This window comes from Dioscorea cayenensis, unplaced genomic scaffold (assembly GCF_009730915.1).
Source record: "Dioscorea cayenensis subsp. rotundata cultivar TDr96_F1 unplaced genomic scaffold, TDr96_F1_v2_PseudoChromosome.rev07_lg8_w22 25.fasta BLBR01000595.1, whole genome shotgun sequence".
NCBI lineage: Eukaryota > Viridiplantae > Streptophyta > Magnoliopsida > Dioscoreales > Dioscoreaceae > Dioscorea > Dioscorea cayenensis.
Window position 1 is genome coordinate 1 of NW_024086986.1, and position 8,332 is coordinate 8,332.

The window sequence follows — 8,332 nt, forward strand, 5'->3', positions numbered from 1 at the left end:
TTTGTGATCTTTGATGTGTTGAGTTGCATGAGAACTACGTATTTCAACTTCTAGGTTGTACTTGGTTTTGTGTAGGCTGCCTAGTACTAGATGCACTTAGCTTAATGGGAATTCATGTATGAGTACATTGTGACCATCGAATACTTCCATACCCCTCAACCATTTGGGGCTAGACCTAGGTTAAGTATTGCCCCTAATTGAAGTTTCATTGTGTGTATTGCAGTCATAGGGATTTTGGCGGGTAGAGATTTTTGGGCCAATACTTGTATAGGATTAGGGATTACCGCCGTGACCATCGGGCTAATCTATTTTTCGGTTCTCTTAGCCTAAGCTACCATTTTACTTAGCAAATGCATATGATTCCTCTCAACTTTAATAACCCGAGGATACACATCCGTGACCATCCTCATCACTTGATTTTCACCCTCTCTCTTGGCATATGACCTTTATTCACTTTAGTTTTTCATTTTATTAGTAGTATTAATCCCGAACTTGATTTGGTAAGTTAGACGACATTTGATGAAGAGTAAGGATAGTACAACCCGGTAAAGAGGGAAGTAAGGATAACATCCTTGGTCGTAGAATACAACCCCTCGTACTTGCATGAAGAGGTATTACTTTCGACCCTTGCACGCGAATGATCTCGCATGAAGTTTACAGCACAATGGCGGACCCATAAGGAATCTTTCGGAAAAATTGGAGATTATTGATTTAACCATTTTTTATTTTTGTTTGCTTTTGTTTCATTGTGCTTTCTTATTTGTCTTCATAGTTTTCTCTCTTTCTTTCCGTTGTAAATATTTCTATTTGTATTTTTCATCTCTTTACCCTAACTATCTTATTGATCTTGACCATTGGTTGTTGATTACAGTGCGAGATTACCTTTCTTACGACAAAGAGGAAAATAGACAAATTTGGTGGAACTAGACAGGAGAGAAGTGAATGGAATTTCCATCAGAGGTTGAGGGAAGGAGGCAGTGTTTTGGGCATGATGTAGATGCAGGTTGAACAAAAGTGAACCATCGAGTTATGGGTGAGGCTCGGGAGAATGTTTTGTGACTATAAGATGCCACAATTCAGCAGGGAAGAGTTTTAGTATACAAGCCCCTACTATTCCAGTGAACAATTTTGAGATCAAGGCTAGTACAATCTGGATGATCCAAAACTCTGTTCAATTTACTGGGTTGGCTGATGAGGATCAACATGCCAACTAATCTCGTTTCCTTCAAAGATCGAGCTATATTTCATAGTGATGCAATTGAGGTTGAGACTATTTCCATTCAATTTAAGGGGCGGCCTATCGTTGGCTTAGTTCATTAACGCTGGGAGTCCATTACTACTTGGAAGGAGATGGTCGAGAATTCCTTGCTAGATACTTTCCACCCGAGAAAGCGACTAAATTGAGATAGGAAATTTCTTCTTTCAAGCAAGATGACTCAGAAACACTTTTTGAGGCCCATGAAAGGTTCAAGGACCTTTTGAGATAATGTCCTAATCATGGTTTCTTGTCTTGGATAAGAGTGCAGATGTTGTGTAATGGGGTGAACTATCTAACACGGCAACTCATTGATGCTTCTGACTGGGGGTTTATTGACGACAAATGCCACGGGGGCGTTGACGATTGATTGAAAACATGGCTAGCAATAAGTCCCTTTGAGTACTCTCAGGAAGACCACAAAAGGCGCGAGGGATGTATGAGGTTACTGATAATGTTGCCCTAGCTACCAAAATAGATGCATTGACAAGAAAGGGGATCGATTTCACTATGGGTTTAGGTTGAGTTACGGTGCGGTCCTATATTATGATACATGCGGTCGCACATACGGTGCATGCAATGCTCTATTTTTGTAGATTCGCGACCCTATAGAGGCGAGTGTATTATGTCGGTGGAGGTCAAAGAGGCCAAAGAAACCCCTATGGTACCACATATAATCAGGGGTGGAGAAACCACAAAAACTTTTCATGGAATTTTGGGACAGCAGCAACAAAGACTACCATAATATCAAGGTCCTCAGTTTTAACCTCAGCAATAGAGAAGAAATTCACCACTGAAGATGTGTTGGCAAAGTTTATGATCAATCTTGAGGGTGAAGTTTTGAGGAAATATAAACAACCAACCCGCTCAACATGGATGACATTTCAATGAGATAATCCGGTGTTGAGAAATCTACAAAGCATCTGTCCAATCACTCGAGAATCAAGTTGGACAACTTGCTAGGAGTGAATCTTTGAGCCGACAAGATAGTCTTCAAGTAACACAAAGCGAGAATCCGAGGGAACACCTCAAGAGTGTTACTCTTAGCAGTGGGAGACATGTGGAGGCAAGGGTGAAGGATAACTCAAGTTCTAAGAAAGATTGGGTAATCATTCAAGAAGGCCCTAAAGCTACTGAATCAGTCGTTGGGTGGAGTGAAAATGAACAAAATGAGGAAACCCCTAAACTACCAACATCAAGGGTACTAGATTACAAACCCCACATGCCATACCGGCTAGGTTAAAGAGGAAAAAGAGGGCCTTTCGAGTTCAAGAAGCTCCTCAATATGTTCAAACAACTGCATATAAATATCCCTCTTGTATGCTATGTGGTTACAAATCCACCACCAAGTCACAAAAAGAAGAAAAATCAGAAGAAGATGTGGCGCAAGGTAAAAATGAAGCGATTTGAGGGGGATGGGATGAATTTTGTACTATCACAACCATGGGAGGTAGATCATCTTTACTTTGATCGCCAAAGGCAAATTTTTGAGTCTTTACATGCCTCTCAATGAGTTATCCATGTGGTAGCATTTCCCTTGGAATTGGAGGTAACTTTACTTCTTTTGATCCATCATGAACATAAGGTAAGGTACGTCGAGCTAATGATGTTAAACAAGCGCATCTTGGGAGGCAACCCAGGTCAATACATTTCTCATTTTTCATTTTTCATATTCTTTATCTTTGCGTAGTGAGTTGAATCTGATCATATGTTCTTGTGTTGTGTGGATTGTGTTTATGTGTTTATTAGTTAATTTCTTGATAATCCTTGCTCTCTTGTAGTTTTTCATTGATTTGGTATTGTTTGGTTGTATTTCATTGTTCATTTCAGTGACTTAAATGTTGCATTTCAAGTTTTTTCAAGGTTGAAAGAGGGGTATTTCCTATTTTTGAGTTTCCTGGTCCATACGGGCTATAAACCGCCCATATGGACCATTGTCGATAGGTCCCAGAGCATCACGGGCGCTGTCACACCTCAAGAGGGGTGGTAACACTCACAACCAGGTGGGGTGTGAGTTTCGGCAGGGTGTCATACACTTGTGGGGCGCTGGCAGTGCTCCATGCTATGCTTTCGGCTAGAAGCACTCACGAGTGCCATGCGCCCGCATGCCGCCCCTGAGACTCAGGGGCATTAGGCTCTCACGTCTCCATCTAGGGGCCCTCACAAGCGTCGTGCGCCCGCACAACATTTGTGAGGTACTCAGGCACCTGCACCAAAACTGCTCTAGGCTTGTGCCTGTGCCATGTGCCCGCATGGCTGTCTGATCAGAGGCGACCTTAAGATTCTTGCCCCCTTCTCTCATTGGCCCTATTCACTTCCTTCTTCTTTTCCTTGGTTCTTCCTTATTCCTCCTCGATTCTCCTCATTTCTTTGCCACTTTTCTTTTTTTTTCTCTTCTAATATTCTCTCCTACACCTTGCAACCACAATGCTACCATTTATTTGGAGTTTTACAGACTTTTTCACCAGATCTCATTATTTAAGCTTTTAAAGCCCTGACTTGAGGTAAAGGTTGAACTTGAGTTTTCTATGGATTTCTTTTCACTTTTGGATGGTAAATCTTGTAGTTAAATGTTGTGATGTGGTTTGTTATTTTTTAGGCTTTTTTGTAATTTTTCTGAAAGCTCCATAAAGAAGGGAGACTCTTTGAAACATTTTTATTGCCATTTAACTTTTTCTTAGTTGTATGGCACCAATATAGTCTCCAAAGCTTAATTCGATTGAATTTTTGGTTTAATCTTGTGATGTGTAACTTTTAGGTATGCCAATTAAACATGTCACATCCAAGAAACCTATGCATAAAGAAAGTACCGAGTGGCAAAACCTCGCTTCACATAAGCAGAACCACGGGGGCTTGATCTGAATTTTTAAAGTCTAAACCATTTGGTATCAACCAGACTATCAAATTGAATGACCTCAAAGATTTTTGTTTGGCTTAGATCATTTTGGACATGATTTCTATGAGTGTCCTACAAGTGCATGGGGTTATCAACTAATACCTCTCGTGCGAGCACGAGAGGGTCGTATTCACTAGGCCCAAGGAGCTACCCTTACTTCCTTTTCACTTATTTTCTAACCTAACAATTCGTTTGGGAGTTAAAACTTCTAACAAGAGTAAAAGTAAGCATGTAATGTGAATAAGCTGAATGAGAAGGTGTAAATCAAGAAATTAGGGAGGTCACAAATGTGGATCACCCAGGTGTTACTAAGGGTTAGAAGAATGATAGAAATGCTAAGCACGTGGTAGTTCAGGCCAAGAGAAATCCAGAGATAGATCATCCCGATGGTCATGAAGATAATCCTTAATCCCATACGAGTATTGGTTCGGGATCTCTTCCGTCCAGGCCAAGAGAAATCCAGAGATAGATCATCCCGATGGTCATGACGATAATCCTTAATCCCATACGAGTATTGGTTCAGGATCTCTTCCGTCCATATCCTCCTACAATTGCAATATGCTAGGGAAATCTCTAATTATGGCTGATACTCAACCTAGGTCCAACCTTAATGGTTGGAGGGGTATGAAACACCCGATGGTCATGGTGTGTTCATACATGAATCCCATTAAGCAAGGTGTATCCAGTACAAGGGCGATGGTCACGCTCTTAGTAGAAGCTAGAAGTTGAAATATAGAGTTCTCATTCAAGATCAACACATAAAGGTGCACCAAGCTTAAACCATGAAAAAACCACATGCATTAAGCAAATCAAAGCATTCAACAACACAAGTTCACCGCAAGGTTCAAAGACATCCGGTGGCCTTGGGGTTTAGCAATCCATATAAGAAACTGCACAAGCTAGGTTTATGAAAACAACTACTAAAAGCGTATGAAAACTCCCTTAAACAATGAGAACAAGAAAAGGAAGAGGAATGGCACGGATGTCTTCCACAAACGCCGTAAAGAGGGTGGCTTCCCTCGTCGTCTCCATGTTTCTCAAGGGTGGAATCAAAGAAGATCATGCCCAATGATGCGTTTCCCCTCGATTTTCCCTCTCTAGATCATCAAATTCGGCCTCGATTAGCTCTAGTGAAGTTGCCCGAGCCAAGAGCCTCCAAGATGAGAAAGAGATGATGATAGATGGGAAAAAGATTCCTAATAAAAATACAAGCCCTAGCTTTACTTAAATCCATACTCTCCCAAAGCCAAATGGGCGGTGTCTTTGGTCTGCATCATACAGCGTGTCTCACTATCTTTCCTCTTTCAAAAAAACCGAGTCGAGTGTGCTACAATGCTCTACTATAGTAACCATCTACATTGCTTTACTTTCGAGTGATTTGTCTCACGGTTGATAAGTGCTTTTGTATTAGTAATATGCAAGTATTCTTTCCTTACATTGAGTATTACTTTTCTCAACTTTTATTGCTTATACATGTGTATTTGTGTTCTTTTGTGCATATAGAGTTATGGTGACAATAGTGGAAGAAAGAAGCCAAAAGTAGATTATGGATGCACTTTATTGATAGAATCTTGGAATGAACAAACACGGAGACACAAGTTGTGCTCAAAGACACGTGATTATGTTCCAACCTCCATCATGCTCAAACAAATACATGGTTCAGAGCGGCACAAAGGCAGTTACATTTTTCTGACTTGTGCAACACTAGCAAGACCTTCATCAATGTGACATTTATTGAAGGTGCAACGTGATCTACCACATGGTTGTGTGCCCGTTCATATGGCCTCGATGAAAAGTGTGGATTTGGGCATATTTTGGTGGAGTACTATAGCAAAATACTCTAGTAGTTACCATTCACAGACCGTAAAAAATCAGTTTCCTGGAGATTTACATGACGCTGTGGAAATTACACAAGCCCGTGTGGATGCCCAATTCCAACCCTATTTAAGTCGCGATTTCAGCCATTTTGAAGGATCTTCTGCCCATCTTTTCCCCATCTTTGGAGGTGCTCACGGCTAGGGTTTGGAGAAGCTTTGGCAAGGTTTTTGGAGTGGTTCTATGGCCTTCAACACCGCATTATTTTGGAAGATAGTTATTGGGAGTTTTCGTCGGCATCGATTAGGCGAGGTGTGCTCTAGGCTTGAAGAGGAAACCTTAGGAAAAGACTAGGCTACTCCACAAGACCATCGATATAAACTATAAGGGGGTTTTACTTATGGATTGTATGCTTTTACATTTGCTTTCATTATTTATTGCATCTTTCTCCATGTAGAGCTGAACCCCTAGTGGATGCTTGGACTTGTAAACCCTAGGATGATTTTGTTTCATTGACCTTATTTGATGTTTTTCTTTAATTGATGTTCTAATTGATTTCCAATCTTGTATGGCTGTTGAAGTGATTTTCCTTTAGAGTGACACTAGGGTTGAGAATCTAGTTTGGTAATCATTGCGGATGAGTGACACACCATAAGGGTTAGAGAAAGCTAGATTGGAGAGAATTGAGAGGGTGAGTCAAGATGTAGCGGAATGTCCCTTTTCGCTTTCGGTGTGATTTATCCTACCTCCGTGTTCCAAGAGTTCTTTACGGTAGTAATAGAGTGAAGTGCTAAGAGAGGAACTACGCTAGGGCTTACTTGCAGAAGCGACAGAGTGAACCATTACAGTAATCGTTAGTGCTAGGGCTTTACTCGAGACTAGGGGGTCTTTTTGCCTGGACCAAAGGGTTAGATCTAGATTAGGGAATAGAGTTTATCACTTGGAGTCCATAGAGCTTTAAGCAGCCTTACGTAGTGTAAGGTGTTGAGATTGAGTGATTTCTCCGCCGGGACATAGTGTAGGGTTAGTCACGGTTGACCTTAGGGTTTGGGGACTGTGTGTTTTAAGGTTTCCACAACTCATTAGACATTAGCTAGGAGATGTAATGATTAGTCTTACACTTGAAGCAATAGCCCTAGGATGAGCAATGTCCGGGTGCCCCACCTTCTATCGATTGTCTTTCCTCTCATTTTATTGCGTCTCTCTTTCTTATTTTCTTTATTTCCTTTTCATATTGATATTGATCACACCACCTTGAAATCAAAGTTATTCTAGTTAAATAGAAATTGTAGTGTTTTTTATCACTATTCCCTGTGGATACGACTACCCACTCACAATGGTAATTATTAGTTTGAAAACTCTTGCACTTGCAGTACACATGCAAGGGGTGCGTTAAGTTTTTGGTGCCGTTGCCGGGGAGTAGGCGTTTTGGAAACACTTTGCACTTCGCTATTTTAGCTATTCATCACTTATTCTATTTCACACTTTCTTACTCTTCCATCATTCTGATTTATTTTCTTTATTTGATTTCAGGAAAAGTGATCAACATAACCGAATTATTTGGCACAATCACGGGAATGGTTGAAGACATAGAATAGAAAGTTTATTTGTTTGCAATACAGTCCACTTCATGTTGTTCCATTCAAGTGCAATTCACCATCAACCGCCCCGTGGAAGGATTAGTTGTTGTTATATTAGTGAGATTCAGGATCAAAGTTGTGAGTTAGAGGATGTGCTGGATCAGTTCGAAAACCATCGATATGAACACTAGCGGGGTATTGAAGGCCGTAAACCTCTATAAAACCATCGATATGAAGACACGGTTCCCTAGTCAAGCCTAGGGGATACCTCACGCGGTATCTACGAACCTCACGGATCCCCTAGGCTGACTAGGGAACCTTTGGAAAAGGCGTAGTCACTCCACAAAACCATCGATATGAACACTAGCGGGGTTTTATTCATGGATTGCATATTTTTACTTTTGATTTCATTATTGACTGTATTTTGCTCCATGGAGAGCTAAACCCCTAGTGGGTACTTGGGCTTGTAAACCCTACGATGATAATGTTTCTTTGACATCTTATTATGCTTTCATTAATTGAAGTTTTAATTGAGTTCTAATCTTTAATGGTTGTTGAGTAGATTTTTCCTTAGAGTGACACTAGGGTTGAGAATCCATTTTGGTAATCCTTGTGGGTGAGTGACACACCATGAGAGTTAGACAATGCTAGATTGGAGAGGGTTGGAAGGGTGAGTCGAGAGGTAGTGGAACATCCCCTTTCACCTCCGTGTGATTTATCCTACCTCCACATTCCAAGAGTTCTTTGTGGTCAGAATAGAGTGAAGTGCTAAGAGATGAACTCTGT

At 40.9% G+C, this 8,332-nt stretch overlaps 1 non-coding gene across 1 annotated transcript; it reads right to left on the reverse strand.

Moving 5' to 3' along the window:
- Nucleotides 1-1,397: 1,397 nt before the first annotated feature.
- Nucleotides 1,398-1,504, reverse strand: LOC120254725. Its single transcript, XR_005534717.1, has one exon. It is a non-coding gene; the product is annotated as a small nucleolar RNA R71 (small nucleolar RNA).
- Nucleotides 1,505-8,332: the final 6,828 nt, after the last annotated feature.